An 18,181-nucleotide genomic window follows, 5' to 3' on the forward strand; every position below is an offset into this window, starting at 1 on the left:
GACTTCAGTCTCTTCTTTACTCTGTGTAGGTAGCATACGCATCCTGTTCTCATCAAGAGCAGAATTATAACACTGCTCTCCTCCTTTGACTAATTCGGAGGGCTTCGGAGAGAATCCATTTCATCCAAGCTGTGAGAAGCATTTGAACTCTTTTACACATTCTTGAACTCTAAAACGGACGGTACTCACAATGTCACCATGCTGATGTGGGCCCCCCAGAACATCACATCTAAATCAGAGGAAAGAGCACACCTGAGTATGGTAGGAGAGGTACCACCCTCATGCTAGATGCCATGCAACAGTCCCTACAGGATGGGGTCGGATCTGGTTGAGCGTCCAGCAGGGAGAGAGGTCCTGGTGTAGCAAGTCATTTGTCTTGCTACGTTAATTTGATACATGTTTGTCAAGCACCTACTATGTGCAAGACCCCATGCCAGCTCCAAAGACATGAAATGGGGCCTGTGCCAGGTCCTTACCCTATGGTTTCCTTCAGCACTTAGGGTTTGGTAAGCACGCAGGAGTATGTAAGTAATCAAACATGATGTTTAAAATAGCTTGGTGAAAGCTACGTTCCCAGTACTTGGAGTAAAGACCAATGCAAGGCTGATCACGCTTACTTCTAAATTCCCATTTCTCATACTTTAGCATTTAAACTTCTCCTGTGGTGGAACAGGAAAAACTGAATAAAGGGAGGTATGTGAGGGAATTCCCTGGTGGCCCAGTGGTTAGGACTCCGTGCTTTCACTGCCGAGGGCCCAGGTTCCATCCCTGGTTTGGAGAACTAAGACCCCACGAGCTGTGCGGTGTGGCAAAGGAAGACAAAAAAAAGGGCGGGGGATGTATGTGAATATTTACTTCTAAATTGGCTTCACAGAAATGTAATGAAATATTACATAGCCATAAATGTTAAATATGCTAAATAGACCTAAATATGCTTATATGGAAAGCTGGCCAAGAGATACAAAGGAAAAAACAAGTCCTGAAAATGATGTATTGTAGGTGTGTGTGTATGTGTTCCCGTATGCATATATACATGCATAGAAACTTTCTGGAAGGAAGTTGAAATTCATTAACAGTGTTGCTAGGATGCAGAAAAGGCAGGTTAGGGTGGTAGAGGAGGTCAGAGAAACAACGACTGCTTTTCATTTTACATTCTTTCATGCTGTTAGATTTTTTCTAAACATGAACACTTCTATAATTGTAGGAAAGGGTTTTAACATTTTAAATGTATTTTTGTTATTACCAAAGCACTATATATCGAGAAAAATTAGAAAAGACAGATTTCTCAAAAGAAGAAAATAAAACATATCTATAACCTCATGTATAAAGAGATAACATTTGTTAAATCCTTGATGTATATCTTCCCAGGGTTTCAATCTTCCATATACTTCTTCATTTTAACAAGGGTAGAATCGTATTGCAATATTGTTTTGTGATCTGATTTTCTTTCATTTAACAATTTTATCATGAATATCTTCCCTGTGAATACATTTTCATATACAGCTTCCGTATTTAATGACTAAATGATATTCCAGTGTATTATACCATCACATATTTAATCAATTCCCCTTATGTGGGACATCTAGGTTTCTCTATTATTTTCCTCTCTCTCATAAACAATAGTTGATTCACAAGCTTACAACTAAATCTTTGTGCACGTTTCCTATTCTTTCTTTAGGCCAAATCCTTAGTAGTAGAATTGCTGGTTCAAAGCTTTAGTGCACATGGGCAACTTGCCCTTCAGATAGTATACACCAATTTACCCTCCATCCAAGAGGGTATGAGTGCCATTTTCCTGTTGCCTTGCCAACACTGAATACTTTCATGAAAATATTCTTCTCTGATCTGTTCTTAAAGGGTTTTAAGAGACCCCTTCCTCACTGGTACAATTTAATTTTATCAACCAGAATATTTAACTAAAACTGAAGCTGTGCTCATCATAGTGTCTCATGTGGAGAGCTCATTACCTACTCCTGGGAGGCTGTGGCTCCGGTCCCTGCAGACCGTACTCCTCGGTGTCGTAGACGGGTACAGAGCCGTCCTGGTCAGCCACGTAGGCCCAGGCATCCCCTGTTGTCACCGCCATGCTGCTGACCCAGGCTTTGTCTCTGGACTGAAAGACACACGCACAGGGATCATTACACACACACAGAGGGCCTGTTACATACACACACACAGGGTCCATCACACACACACATAGGGCCCATCACAGACAGATAGGCGCGCACACACACACACACACACACACACACACACACACACACACGGCCCATCACAGATAAAGCTTATGTGTCAGACAATGGCAAGTGAAATGCTGTCTTCCGTTTATAGTTCTATTTATAGTAGAACTATAAACGGGAGACAGAACTAGTCACCGTGTCTGTATTAAACTTCCAGCAAGGTAGAAATACAGACAATAAAGCTAAGGGCTTAGAGCCCAGCCCAGCTGCTGTGTCACATAGGCTAGTGTCAAAAAATAAAAACAAAACCCCAAACCTGAAGCATGGAACTTATTTCCAATCCACAGCCCAACTTCCAGGAGTAAAGTTTGCAAAGGGACAGGCCCCGCCCAATAGCCTCCAGAAGGTGACAGAACCTGGAAGGAGGGAAGCAGGAGGAAGGGTCCCTGGGCCTTTGCGTTTTGTGGTTCCTGAGCTCCCTGGGGTTGAGTCTGGGAGCCTCCGCTCAGAGGCCCAGCAGCCTCAGAACTCCAGGGCTGCTGCTGTGTCCCTTGGCTTATTCTGACCAGTTAGAACCATCAGTTGGTGCATATTGGGGAAGGGGGTCCTCATGGTGCGTTTTGGATTAAATGGCTCAATAGCTTCTCCCTTCTCCACTGTTCTGGGCAGCCTTCCTGACGGAGGAGGCTTCCTTGGGCTGTAGAGGGAAGGTATGGAAGTTTGTGCTATGGTGATACTTAATGTGTGTGTGTGTGTGTGTGTGTGTGTGTGTGTGTGTGTGTGTGTGTGTGTGTGTAAGCACTTCCTTTAAACCCACTGGGGAATTTGCCTAGTCAGAGGAATTCTCTGGGACTTCCTTTTGGCCTGTCAGTCACAGTTCTTGACATGTTGGCATGTGGGTGTTCACAGCAAGCCTGTGAAGTAGGGGCCCCATGCGTACCTCTTCCTCTTGGGAGCTCCCGAAATCTCCAGACTCGGGGATCCTCTTCTACTCCCAGGGGAGGCAGCCCTGTTCTCCCACCAGGGAAAGCAGAGGCGAGGAACGCCCAGGGTGGAGGGTGGACAGAGGCATCCGAGGGCGCCCGGTGCCGACAGGCCTGAGGCTTCAGGGCTGGGCCGGGCCGGGCTGCAGGAGGAGGTGTCCCCCTTGGGAGTGCGAACAGAGGAGGGCGTCCCCCTCTCTAGTGAGGAGAATGCAGACGACCCCCCACCCTGGGCTCCATGCTCAAGGCTCCAGCCTGCTCTTACAACCAGAACTACACAGGGGGCTGCTTTCACATTGCCATTTAAAATAAAACCCTAGCGCTTTGCAGTGGGGCGCTGGCCCGCCCGTTACATTTCACCGAAGCCGGGAGGTACCGTCATCTGTGTGGCGTCACCGAGCTAGCTAGTGGCGGAGGTGGACCCAGAAGCCGTCTTCTAGCTCTCAGCGGCCTGGCTTCCACGGCTGAGCCCCGTTACGTAATTCTCGGCTCTTCTGTCAGCCGCCTGCAGGGGCTGTGACGGTCTGCCCCTCACAGGCTATGCTTGACATTTATCTAACCCCACTAATGACATCCTGTGAGCCCCATGCCCTTCCAGGGCCTCAGGGAGGCGGCAGGGCAGGGATACTTGACTGGGAGGGAGTCATCCTCTCCCAGCTGGCAGGGGGGTAGGCGGGGCTCGTCAGCCTGGGAGCTCCAGGGGGGTCCTGCATGCCTGGGGACTCTGCCTCTTGGGCCCCGGGCCTGCAGTGGCCACGTCTTACAGAAGAGCTGCACGGCCCCTGTGGGCTCCGTTCTCACCTCGGGGCCCGTTGGCCATTAGGGAAGTGGCGGCTGACTCCAAGCTGGCTGCCCAACTGGTACTGAGTGTTCAGGAAGGTGAGGCAGAAGACGCTTCTGTGTGGGCCTGGAGACGAGGAGAGAGTTTCGGCTGCACTCTGCATGCAGCTCCCAGCTCTCCTCTCATCCTCTCCTGTGGCCGCCCCTGGCCCTGGGATGGAACAGGTGAGGAGCACACAGGCACACAGGTGGCCCTCCTGGTTCAGAGCCAGCCCTGCCTTTCTGGGGGGTAAGGTGTGATGTGAAGCCTAAGGGCCCCTGTGGCCCAGGGCACCCCGGGGCTGCCCCAGGACCCCAGGACTTCTGCAGAGAGACAGGGATTGGGAACTTGGTTTGGGCTGGAGGGACGGGGCTGAGAGAGCTGGTAGGGCGGTCAGGGGCTTTGCCTGGAACTCTCGATGGGCACTTCCCAAGAGGTCCCCACTCCCTGGAATTCCTGGAGTGGAATAATACTAATTAACCTTTATGTCACTTTTTATATAAAACCATGTGAAATCACATGGTACTGGATTATTTGTCCCAGGGTCAGATGAGGCAATGGAGACTTAGTACAGTTAAAAGCTTTGCTCAAAACCATAAAAAATTCCTTCCTTCCTCCCCCCACCCTTTTTCTTTCCCCCAAGTCTGTTTCATCCCTAGAAGGGACTAGGCATCATGCTGTGTGCTGTGGAAATCTGGGGAAGCAGAGAGCTGAACCAAACCAAAAAGAACTACCCGGAGAAATGAGCAAGGTCTTATTGGCACAAGGAGGAGGGCGGGGTTATTGCGTGCGGAGAAGGGAGGGGTCAGAGTAGGCCTCTCAGGGGAAGCGGCTTTGGGTCTGGAATCTCGAGAGATGAATTGGGCCCTGGGCAGCGCAGGGCCAGGGGAGGTCCAGGGGAGGTCCAGGGAGGGGAAGACGTCAAGCTCTGATCTTCACAACATGTCGAAGTGTTGGAATAACCTCTGAACCCATCTCCCTACTTCCCCACCTGCCACTTCTCCTGCTGAACTTGAAGCATCATCAACACAGGGGCCACCTCTGTCTTTTTTTTTTTTTTACCATTTATCTCTAACCTTTTAGTATATAGAACTCAAACATTTGCTGTTGAATAAAAATCCTACAAACTTACTTAGATGCAAACCTCCAAGAGCCACAGAGAATGTAGCTACTTGGGTGTTAGGAGGGGGCGAGGAGTCCCTTCGTCTTACCCTCCCTGAGTCTGTGGGCGCCAGGGATGCCTCGCCCAGACTGGAGGTGAAAGGAAAGGTCTCATGTAAACAAAGAGGTCGGTGCCCGAGTTAACTACGAGAGGTGCTGCTCTCTTGTCTCAGCACCGGGGGCCACCCACGACTCAAGCCATTAGTCACTGACAGCATTTATCTGGGCCTGACTCTGAGCTCGGCGGTGTGCTATGCACTTGGGAAGCCACAGAGGATGTGGCGGACTCGGGCCCTGCCCTCGAGTGGACGATGACCACAGTGAGGATTATCCGTTTAGGGGACACTTGCTGTGCCAGACACTGAGCTACGTGCTTCTCGACGCCAGCACATTCAATCACAGCAATCCTAGTTAGACATCATGCTCTTGATTTTACCAGCAGTGAGAGTGCGATTTAGAAAGAACTGCATTGCCTGAGGTCACACAACTAATACATGGAGGGGCTGAGAGTCAAACCCAGATGTGTTTGCATCCAAAGCCCCTGCCCTTGACACTGGGCTTTGTGGTTGTCTTTGGGGGGCTGAGGGTTCTCAGGGGCAGATGGAGGGTCACCTACATGGTGTCCTCCCTGACATCTGGGATGCACAGTCAGTGACTGGGCTAAGTGTCACCTTACTCTCAGGTTATCTGGCTCTTGGGGTGTTGACTTACGGGGCGGCGGGAGGGAGGGTGAAGATAAGGGGGGAGGGGGAGCAAAGATAAACCCCCTTCACTTGCCCACTTCATCCTGGGGGAGGGGCTGTGGAGTCCTGGAAAATGGGTGTGTGTGCTGCTTCCCCTCTTACCCATGTGTGGTCTGGGGGAGCATTTCACTTCCTTAAACCTCAGGTTTCTTCATCAGTAATAGGGAGACAATATCTCCTGTTTCACAGTTTCAGTGAAGATTGGAGACTATATGGGACTCATGCTCCATGACTTTGCTGTGAAGGCTGAATGGAGATACTGAATCTAAGGTACTCAGAGCACAGAGACACTCGATCAATGGTAACCGTTATAATTACTTTTAGTTAAGTCTCTAGCCTCAGTTTCCTCATCTATGAAAATGGGTCCAATAGCACCTATCTCTCTGGGTTGATGTGAGCACTAAGTGAGATAAAACATTAAAAGCACTCAGGAAAATGACATATAAGATTAAATATGTTACTTAAACAATTATTAACATATTGTTATTTTGTTCATTATAATTATATTATTAAATACTATTAAATATTATTTTATTAAAATTATATTAAATATTAGTTTGTTATAACAACTAAATATTATTATTTACAAATGAAGTAAACATTCTTATATTGTTTCCCTAGATAAAAAGGCTTAGTCTCTTAGAACCAATAAATGAATTCAGCAAAGAAGCAGGATACAAAGTCAACACACAAAAATCAGTTGCATTTCTATACATGACCAAGAAACAATCTGAAAAGTAAATAAATAAAGAAAAAAACGCCATTTACAATAGCATTAAAAATAATAACATACTTAGGAATTAACTTAACCAAGGAGGTGAAATACCTGTACAATGAAAACTACAAAATATTGTTGAAAGAAATTAAGACATAAATAAATGGAAACACATCCCATGTTCATGGATTGGAAGACAGTATTGTTAAAATGTCAATACTACCCAAAGTGATCTACAGACTTAATGCAATCTCTATCAAAATCCCAAGGACATTTTTAGCAGAAATAGAAAAACCCATTTTAAAATTCATATGGAATTTCAAGGGACCCCAAATGGCCAAAACAATCTTCAAAAAGAAGAATAAAGCTGGGAGACGCACAACTCCTGATTTCAAAACTGACTGTACAAAGGTAACAGTCATCAAAACAGTGTGGTACCTGATATAAAGCCAGATAGGTAGAACAATGGCATAGAATAGAGAGCCCCAAAATAAACCCTCCTGTTTAAGGTCAAATGATTTTTGACAAGGGGTCCAAGACCCTTTTCAATGGGGAAAGGACAGTCTTTTCAACAAATGGATATCTCTCTACAAAAGAAAAAAGTTGGACTCTTATCTAATACCATGTACGAAAATTAACTCAGAATGGATGAAAGACCTAAATGTAAGACATAAAACAATATAACTCTTAGAAGGAAACATAGGAAAAAGCTTCATGACATTGGATTTGGCAATGATTTTTTGGATATGACACCAAAAGCACAGGTAACAAAAGAAAAAATAGACAATTGGACTTCATGAAAACTAAATTTTTTTGTGCATCAAAAGACACCATCCATAGAGTAAAAAGGCAACCTACAGAATGGGGAAAATATTTGCAAATCATTTATCTGATAATGAATTAATATCCAGAGTAAGTAGAAAACTTCTAAGATGCAACAACAAGAAAACCAGATTCAAAAATGGGCAAAAGACTTGAACAGACATCTTTCCAAAGAAAATATACAAATGGCCATAAGCAGGTGAAAAGTTGCTCAACGTCACTAATCATTAGGGAAATGCAAATCAAAACCACCATGAGATATCACCTCACACCCATTAGGATAACTACTCTCAAAAAAAGAGAAAATAACAAGTGTTGGTCAGGATATGGAGAAATTGGAACCCTGTGCACTGTTGGTGAAAATGTGGAACGGCAGAGCCACTGTGGAAAACAGTATGGTGGTTCCTCAAAAAATTAAAAATAGAATTACCATATGATCCAGCAATTCCACTTCTGGGTGTATACCCAAAAGAATTGAAAGCAGGGTCTTGAAGAGATATTTCTACAGCCATGTTCATAGCAACACTATTCACAATAGTTAAAAGGTAGAAGCAACCCAACTACCCGTCAATGGACAAATGGATAAGCAAACTGTGGTATATATATGTGATGGAATATTATTCGGCCTTAAAAAGGAAGGAAATTCTGCAATATGCTACAACATGGATGAACTTTGAGGATGTTATGCTAAGTGAAATAAGCCAGTCACAAAAAGACAAATACCGTATGATTCCATTTCCATGAGTGATCAGAATCATAAAGTGTAATGGTGGTTGCCAGGGGCTGGGGGGAGGGGAGAATGGGGAGGTATTGTTTACTAGGTACAGAGTTTCAGTTTCAGTTTCAAGAAAAGTTATGGAGATTGATGATGGTGATGGTTGCACAACAATGTGAATGTGTTTAATACCACTGAACGGTACAGTTAAAAATAATTAAGACGGTAAATATCACATTATGTGTATTTTACCACAATTTAATAAAAAGAAGAGGGTTTCCCTGGTGGCACAGTGGTTAAGAATCTGCCTGCTGATGCAGGGAACATGGGTTTGAGCCCTGGTCCGGGAAGATCCCACATGCCACAGAGCAGCTAAGCCCATGCGCCACAACTATTGAGCCTGCGCTCTAGAGCCCGCGAGCCACAACTACTGAAGCCCGTGCACCTAGAGCCCGTGCTCTGCAACAAGAGAAGCCACCGCAACGAGAAGCCCACGTACCACAACGAAGAGTAGCCCCCCGCTCGCGGCAACTAGAGAAAGCCCGTGCGCAGCAACGAAGACCCAACACAGCCAAAAAAATAAAAAAATTAAAAAAATAAATAATTTTTTAATAAAAGAAGAAGAAGAAAAGAAAAAGCCTCCCAGTGAGCTAATTTCCTGGATTTTAGCCTGGTTGAAATCTCTTGGTCTCTCCCTTTCACTCTCAAATTCTTTCTTTTTGATATGAGGGAAGATATAATAATTCTCAATATGTATAAGGAATAATGAAGCTAAAGTGTTGAAAAGTTGGCAGAAGGAATATGTTTTCAGCTCATTCAGCTTTGCTCACACAATTGCCTTTCTCTCTTAGCTCCTCTCTACAGAGAATGACTTCAGAAGAATTGTCCACATGGTTTTCCAAAGAAGATGGCAGCCTCCCAGCCAAATCCCTTGTGAAAAAGACCACCGTATTTTGTTTTGACCTTCAAGATGAGCCAGTACTGCTCTTCCCGGAAGGCCAGGGGAACTTTCACATCTTTCCACCTAATTTGTACAACTTTTGCAATGTTGAAATGTGCATAATTGGGAACTAGGGCTGGCTTTGCATTTTTGGAGTAAAGAGGAGTTTTTCAAAACCCAACGGTCACATAACTTTAAGCAATAAATGCTGCAGCAAACAGGGTTTTAAATTAGAACTGCTGGCTGAAAGGTCAACATTGCATTCTTGGCCAGTGACTTAATTTTCACTTTAATGCAATGAAAATAAACCTTTAGAAGGAAATGCCACCACTTTTCGCCCAAAGATTCTTAAAGCTCTTAGGCACATTCAGAAAGAGCTTCACAGAACCGTCTTCTTTATATGCAGTAAAGGGGATAGGAATAGACTGGATAATAAATCTACAGGTAAGAATTTCTTTTTAATCTCGTGGTGTCCAGAGGTTTCAGTTTCTAACCACTGCCCTCCAGAGCGTCTTTTAAGCACAGCGAGGCTGACGGCGCTGCTTTATCCTTATTTTACCTGTTGGGCAGGAACATCTTGTCTCTGGATTTAGACCCTGAGCCCCTTGGGGGCAGCACTAAGCCTCACATCTCTCTCTAGCCTTCTCTATGCATCTCCCATGGGGTTATGCTCTTGGGAGCGGCTCAAAGATATTTTCTGATCCAATGAGTCATGGGAGCTTTTCCTTGGCTACTAAGTCATCAAATGCCTAAAGCAGGGACTGTCGTCCCGGGCTCATGGCTCTCTAAGGGCTGGATGTTGGGCTTCAGGAGAGGCAGGAACTCCCCGGTTTTATGCCAAAATGCCCAGCGCTCTGTGTCTCCCCTGTTGGGGCTCCATGAATATGAGGAGTGGGTCCTCTGGCTGTCGGCAGAACGGCCACTTGGGAAGGATGAGGCTTGACTCTGCACGTGGGGAGAGCCGCGGTAGGAAGCCCATTTGGCTGTGGGTCCCCGCCGGTGTTCCAATCCAGCACCACCAGCAATGAAACTGACAGATAAGTGGACCCTCTCATGTGTATTTTCCACATGGCTCAGGACTTGCAGGGAGAGGGATGTGATTACCAGCCCCAAGACCTAGCACTGGGCCTGGCACACAGCAGGAGCTCATTAATATTCTTTGAATGAATAAGGGAATGAACGGACCCATGGTCACACCAGCAGAGAGAGAGGGCCGTGAAGAACTGGAGCCAGGGCAGAAGAATTGGGAAGAGTGCAGTGGTACAGTGGGGTAAAGTTTTGCAATACAGTATACAAGTTAATAAGGACAGGCCTCAGTGGAGGCGGGGCGGCCATGGGCAATGGGAGGACCTGGCAGCCTGAGGCCACCAGAGGGGGCTGATGGGGAGGGGCACATAAAGCCTGAGGCCACACAGATGAGTGACCAGGCGATGATGTCTGAGCCAGGCTGGGCAGCCAGCTTGCTAGCTGGGTGAAAGAAGACGGGGAGGATGGTCTTGAAGGTAAAATCAGTGCTGGAAGAGCTGTACCAACAAAGCCCAAGGGGCTCAGCAGGGGAGAGAGTCTTCTAGGTGGACAGTGGGTGAGAAAAGTGGTTCTGGAGGTGATGGGCTGGCCTGGGAGATGGGCGCTTTTTTTTTCCCAGCATTTTATTTAAAAAATTTTTATTGGAGTATTTTTTTTTATATCTTTATTGGAGTATAATTGCTTTGCAATGTTGTGTTAGTTTCTGCTGTACAACAGAGTGAATCAGCTATATGTGTACATATATCCCCATGTCCCCTCCCTCTGGAGCCTCCCTCCCACCCTCCCTGTCCCACCCCGCTAAGTCATCACAAAGCACCGAGCTGATCTCCCTGTGCTATGCGGCTGCTTCCCACTAGCTATCTATTTTACGTTTGGTAGTGTATATATGTTCATGCTACTCTCTCACTTCGTCCCAGCTTACCCTTCCCTCTCCCCTTGTCCTCAAGTCCATTCTCTACATCTGGGTCTTTATTCCTGCCCTGCCCCTAGGTTCTTCAGAACCTTTTTTTTTTTTCTTAGATTCCATATATATGCATTAGCATACGATATTTGTTTTTCTCTTTTTTTTTCTTTTATCCAACCATGTCATGGTATTGAAAGAACAAGAGATATTCCCAAAAGACTGCTTTAGAGAACAGAAACAAAATACCAGAAATACTAACAAATAAGGGCCGAATTATTCCCTTATATAGCCAATAATTCTTTGCAGAGCATGTAACTTAACAAAAATAACATGTATTTTCTAATCCCCGGTGGACACTGTTAATCTGATAATTATTTTGCCCCTAACTAGTCTACTGAAGTGTTTATGGAGGCTAAGATGATATTAAAATAATTTCATTGTGAACTTTTTTTTTTACATCTTTATTGGAGTATAATTGCTTTACAATGGTGTGTTAGTTTCTGCTTTATAACAAAGTGAATCAGTTATACATATACGTATGTTCCCATATCTCTTCCCTCTTGCATCTCCCTCCCTCCCACCCTCCCTATCCCACCCCTCCAGGCGGTCACAAAGCACCAAGCTGATCTCCCTGTGCTATGCGGCTGCTTCCCACTAGCTATCTATTTTACCTTTGGTAGTGTATATATGTCCATGCCTCTCTCTTGCTTTGTCACAGCTTACCCTTCCCCCTCCCCATATCCTCAAGTCTATTCTCTAGTAGGTCTGTGTCTTTATTCCTGTCTTACTCCTAGGTTCTTCATGACATTTTTTCCCCTTAAATTCCATATATATGTGTTAGCATATGGTATTTGTCTTTCTCTTTCTGACTTACTTCTCTCTGTATGACAGACTCTAGGTCTATCCACTGCATTACAAATAGCTCAATTTCGTTTCTTTTTATGGCTGAGTAATATTCCATTGTATATATGTGCCACAACTTCTTTATCCATTCATCCGATGATGGACACTTAGGTTGTTTCCATCTGCCGGCTATTGTAAATAGAGCTGCAACGAACATTTCGGTACATGATTCTTTTTGAATTATGGTTTTCTCAGGGTATATGCCCAGTAGTGGGATTGCTGGGTCATATGGTAGTTCTATTTGTAGTTTTTTAAGGAACCTCCATACTGTTCTCCATAGTGGCTGTACCAATTCCCATTCCCACCAGCAGTGCAAGAGTGTGCCCTTCTCTCCACACCCTCTCCAGCATTTATTGTTTCTAGAGTGTTTGGTGATGGCCATTCTGACTGGTGTGAGATGGTGTCTCATTCAAGTTTTGATTTGCATTTCTCTAATGATTAATGACATTGAGCATTCTTTCGTGTGTTTGTTGGCAGTCTGTATATCTTCTTTGGAGAAATGTCTATTTAGGTCTTCTGCCCACTTTTGGATTGGGTTGTTTGTTTTTTTGTTATTGAGCTGCATGAGCTGCTTATAAATTTTGGAGATTAATCCTTTGTCAGCTGCTTCATTCGCAAATATTTTCTCCCATTCTGAGGGTTGTCTTTTGGTCTTGTTTATGGTTTGCTTTGCTGTGCAAAAGCTTTGAAGTTTCATTAGGTCCCATTTGTTTATTTTTGTTTTTATTTCCATTTCTCTAGGAAAATTTCTTTCTCTAGGAACATTTCGTTCTCAAGATTGCTTTGGCTATTCAGGGTCTTTTGTGTTTCCATACAAATTGTGAAAGTTTTTGTTCTAGTTCTGTGAAAAATGCCAGTGGTAGTTTGATAGGGATTGCATTGAATCTGTAGATTGCTTTGGGTAGTAGAGTCATTTTCACAATGTTGATTCTTTCAATCCAAGAACATGGTATATCTCTCCATCTATTTGTATCATCTTTAATTTCTTTCATCAGTGTCTTATAATTTTCTGCATACAGGTCTTTTGTCTCCTTAGGTAGGTTTATTCCTAGATATTTTATTCTTTTTGTTGCAATGGTAAATGGGAGTGTTTTCTTGATTTCACTTTCAGATTTTTCATCATTAGTGTATAGGAATGCCAGAGATTTCTGTGCATTAATTTTGTATCCTGCTACTTTACCAAATTCATTGATTAGCTCTAGTAGTTTTCTGGTAGCATCTTTAGGATTCTCTATGTAGAGTATCATGTCATCTGCAAACAGTGACAGCTTTACTTCTTCTTTTCCGATTTGGATTCCTTTTATTTCCTTTTCTACTCTGACTGCTGTGGCTAAAACTTCCAAAACTATGTTGAATAAGAGTGGTGAGAGTGGGCAACCTTGTCTTTTTCCTGATCTTAGTGGAAATGCTTTCAGTTTTTCACCATTGAGGACGATGTTGGCTGTGGGTTTGTCATATATGGCCTTTATTATGTTGAGGAAATTTCCCTCTATGCCTACATTCTGCAGGGTTTTTATCATAAATGGGTGTTGAATTTTGTCAAAAGCTTTCTCTGCATCTATTGAGATGATCCTATGGTTTTTCTCCTTCAATTTGTTAATATGGTGTATCACGTTGATTGATTTGCGTATATTGAAGAATCCTTGCATTCCTGGAATAAACCCCACTTGATCGTCGTGTATGATCCATTTAATGTGCTGTTGGATTCTGTTTGCTAGTATTTTGTTGAGGATTTTTGTACCTATGTTCATCAGTGATATTGGCCTGTAGTTTTCTTTCTTTGTGACATCTCTGTCTGGTTTTGGTTTCAGGGTTATGGTGGCCTCGTAGAATGAGTTTGGGAGTGTTCCTCCCTCTGCTATAGTTTGGAAGAGTTTGAGAAGGATAGGTGTTAGCTCTTCTCTAAATGTTTGATAGAAGTCACCTGTGAAGCCATCTGGTCCTGGGCTTTTGTTTGTTGGAAGATTTTTAATCACAGTTTCAATTTCAGTGCTTGTGATTGGTCTGTTCATATTTTCTATTTCTTCCTGATTCAGTCTGGGCACGTTGTGCATTTCTAAGAATTTGTCCATTTCTTCCAGGTTGTCCATTTTATTGGCATAGAGCTGCTTGTAGTAATCTCTCATGATCTTTTGTATTTCTGCAGTGTCAGTTGTTACTTCTCCTTTTTCACTTCTAATTCTATTGATTTGAGTCTTCTCCCTTTTTTTATTGATGAGTCTGGCTAATGGTTTATCAATTTTGTTTACCTTCTCAAAGAACCAGCTTTTAGTTTTATTGATCTTTGCTATCGTTTCCTTCATTTCTTTTTCATTTATTTCTGATCTGATTTTTATGATTTCTTTCCTTCTGCTAACTTTGGGTTTTTTTTGTTCTTCTTTCTCTAATTGCTTTAGGTACAAGGTTAGGTTGTTTATTCGAGACATTTCCTGTTTCATAAGGTAGGATTGTATTGCTATAAACTTCCCTCTTAGAACTGCTTTTGCTGCATCCCATAGATTTTGGGTCGTCATGTCTCCATTGTCATTTGTTTCTAGGTATCTTTTTATTTCTTCTTTGATTTCTTCAGTGATCACTTCGCTATTAAGTAGTGTATTGTTTAGCCTCCATGTGTTTGTATTTTTTGCAGATCTTTTCCTATAATTGATATCTAGTCTTATAGTGTTGTGCTTGGAAAAGATACTTGATACAATTTCAATTTTCTTAAATTTACCAAGGCTTGATTTGTGACCCAAGATATGATCTATCCTGGAGAATGTTCCATGAGCACTTGAGAAAAATGTGTATTCTGTTGTTTTTGGATGGAATGTCCTATAAATATCAATTAAGTCCATCTTGTTTAATGTATCATTTAAAGCTTGTGTCTCCTTATTTATTTTCATTTTGGATGATGTGTCCATTGGTGAAAGTGGGGTGTTAAAGTCCCCTACTATGAATGTGTTACTGTCGATTTTGCCTTTTATGCCTGTTAGTACTTGCCTTATGTATTGAGCTGCTCCTATGTTGGGTGCATAAATATTTACAATTGTTATATCTTCTTCTTGGATTGATCCCTTGATCATTATGTAGTGTCCTTCTTTGTCTTTTCTAATAGTCTTTATTTTAAAGTCTATTTTGTCTGATATGAGAATTGCTACTCCAGCTTTCTTTTGGTTTCCATTTGCATGAAATATCTTTTTCCATCCCCTCACTTTCAGTCTGTATGTGTCTCTAGGTCCGAAGTGGGTCTCTTGTAGACAGCAAATATATGGGTCTTGTTTTTATATCCATTCAGCCAATCTGTGTCTTTTGGTGGGAGCATTTAGTCCATTTACATTTATGGTAATTATCGATATGTATGTTCCTATTCCCATTTTCTTAATTGTTTTGGGTCTGTTATTGTAGGTCTTTTCCTCCTCTTGTGTTTCTTGCCTAGAGAAGTTCCTTTAGCAGTTGTTGTAAAGCTGGTTTGGTGGTGCTGAACTCTCTCAGCTTTTGCTTGTCTGTAAAGGTTTTAATTTCTCCATCAAATCTGAATGAGATCCTTGCTGGGTAGAGTAATTTGGTTGCAGGTTTTTCTCCTTCATCACTTTAAATATGTCCTGCCACTCCCTTCTGGCTTGCAGAGTTTCTGCTGAAAGATCAGCTGTTAACCTTTTGGGGATTCCCTTGTATGTTGTTGTTTTTCCCTTGCTGCTTTTAATATTTTTTCTTTGAATCTAAGTTTTGATAGTTTGATTAATATGAGTCTTGGCGTGTTTCTCCTTGGTTTTTACTTGTATAGGACTCTCTGCGTGCGCTTCCTGGACTTGATAGACTATGTCCTTTTCCATATTAGGGAAGTTTTCAACTATAATCTCTTCAAATATTTTCTCAGTCCCTTTCTTTTTCTCTTCTTCTGGCACCCCTATAATTCGAATGTTGGTGCGTTTGATGTTGTTCCAGAAGTCTCTGAGACTGTCCTCAGTTCTTTTCATTCTTTTTTCTTTATTCTGCTCTGCAGTAGTTATTTCCACTGTTTTATCTTCCAGGTCACTTATCCATTCTTCTGCCTCAGTTATTCTGTTATTGATTCCTTCTAGAGAATTTTTAATTTCATTTATTGTGTTGTTCATCATTGTTTGTTTGCTCTTTAGTTCTTCTAGGTCCTTGTTAAATGTTTCTTGCATTTTTTCTACTCTATTTCCAAGATTTTGGATCATCTTTACTATCATTATTCTGAATTCTTTTTCAGGTAGACTTCCTATTTCCTCTTCATTTGTTAGGTCTGGTGGGTTTTTATCTTGCTCCATCTGCTGTGCATTTTTCTGTCTTTTCATTTTGCTTATCTTACTGTGTTTGGGGTCTCCTTTTTGCAGGTTGCAGGTTCGTAGTTCCCGTTGTTTTTGGTGTCTGTCCCCAGTGGTTAAGGCTGGTTCAGTGGGTTGTGTAGGCTTCCTGGTGGAGGGGACTAGTGCCTGTGTTCTGGTGGATGAGGCTGGATCTTGTCTTTCTGGTGGGCAGGTCCACGTCTGGTGGTGTGTTTTGGAGTGCCTGTGGACTTATTATGATTTTAGGCAGACTCTCTGCTAATGGGTGGGGTTGTGTTCCTGTCTTGCTAGTTGTTTGGCATAGGATGTCCAGCACTGTAGTTTGCTGGTCGTTGAGTGAAGCTGGGTGCTGGTGTTGAGATGGAGATCTCTGGGATATTTTCACCGTTTGATATTATGTGGAGCTGGGAGGTCTCTTGTGGACCAGTGTCCTGAGCTTGGGTCTTCCACCTCAGAGGCACAGCCCTGACTCCTGGCTGCTGCACCAAGAGCCTTTCATCCACACGGCTCAGAATAAAAGGGAGAAAAAGCAGAAAGAAAGAATTAGTAGAAGTAGAAAGAGAGAAAGAAAGAAAGAAAGGAGGGAGGGAGGGAGGGAGGGAGGAAGGAAGGAAGGAGGGAAGGAAGGAAAAAAGAGAGAAAGAAGATAAAGTAAAATAAAATAAGGTAAAATATAATAAAGTTATTAAAATAAAAAAGTAATTATTAAGAGAAAAAAATTAAAAAAACAACAACAAAAAAAAACTGGATGGATAGAACCCTAGGACAAATGGTGGAAGAAAAGCTATACAGACAAAATCTCACACAGAAGCATCCGCATACACACTCACAAAAAGAGGAAAAGGGGAAAAAATCATAAATCTTGCTCTCAAAGTCCACCTCCTCAATTTGGGATGATTAGTTGTCTATTCAGGTATTCCACCGATGCAGGGACATCAAGTTGATTGTGGAGCTTTAATTCGCTGCTTCTGAGGCTGCAGGGAGATATTTCCCTTTCTCTTCTTTGTTCTCACAGCTCTCAGGGGCTCAGCTTTGGATTTGGCCCCGCCTCTGCGTGTAGGTCGCTGGAGGGCGTCTGTTCTTCGCTCAGACAGGATGGGGTTAAAGGAGCAGGTGATTGGGGGCTCTGGCTCACTCAGGCTGCGGAGAGGGAGGGGCATGGAGGGCGGGACGAGCCTTTGGCGGCAGAGGCCAGCGTGACGTTGCGCCGGCGTGACGCTGCGCCGGCGTGACGTTGCACCAGCCTGAGGCGCGCCGTGCGTCCTTCCGGGGAAGTTGTCCCTGGATCCCGGGACCCTGGCAGTGGCGGGCTGCACAGGCTCCCTGGAGGGGGGATGTGGATAGGGACCTGCGCTCGCACACAGGCTTCTTGGCGGCGGCAGCAGCAGCCTTAGCGTCTCCCGCCCGTGTCTGGGTTCCACGCTTTTAGCCGCAGCACGCGCCCGTCTCTGGAGCTCCTTTAAGCAGCGCTCTGAATCCCCTCTCCTCGCGCACCAGGAAACAAAGAGGTAAGAAAAAGTCTCTTGCCTCTTCGGCAGGTCCTGACTTTTCCCCGGACTCCCTCCCGGCTAGCCGTGGCGCACTAGCCCCCTTCAGGCTGTGTTCACGCCGCCAACCCCAGTCCTCTCCCTGCGATCCGACCGATGCCCGAGCCTCAGCTCCCAGCCCCGCCCGCCCCGGCGGGGGAGCAGACAAGCCTCTCGGGCTGGTGAGTGCCGGTCGGCACGATCCTCTGAGCAGGAATCTCTCTGCTTTGCCCACCGCACCCCTGTTGCTGTGCTCTCCTCCGCGGCTCCGAAGCTTCCCCCCTCCGCCACCCGCAGTCTCCGCCCGCGAAGGGGCTTCTAGTGTGTGGGAACCTTTCCTCCTTCACGGCTCCCTCCCACTGGTGCAGGTCCCATCCCTGTTCTCTTGTCTCTGTTTATTCATTTTTCTTTTGCCCTACCCAGGTACGTGGGGGGTTTCTTGCCTTTTGGGAGG

The sequence above is a fragment of the Orcinus orca genome, chromosome 18 (assembly GCF_937001465.1).
Source record: "Orcinus orca chromosome 18, mOrcOrc1.1, whole genome shotgun sequence".
Lineage (NCBI taxonomy): Eukaryota > Metazoa > Chordata > Mammalia > Artiodactyla > Delphinidae > Orcinus > Orcinus orca.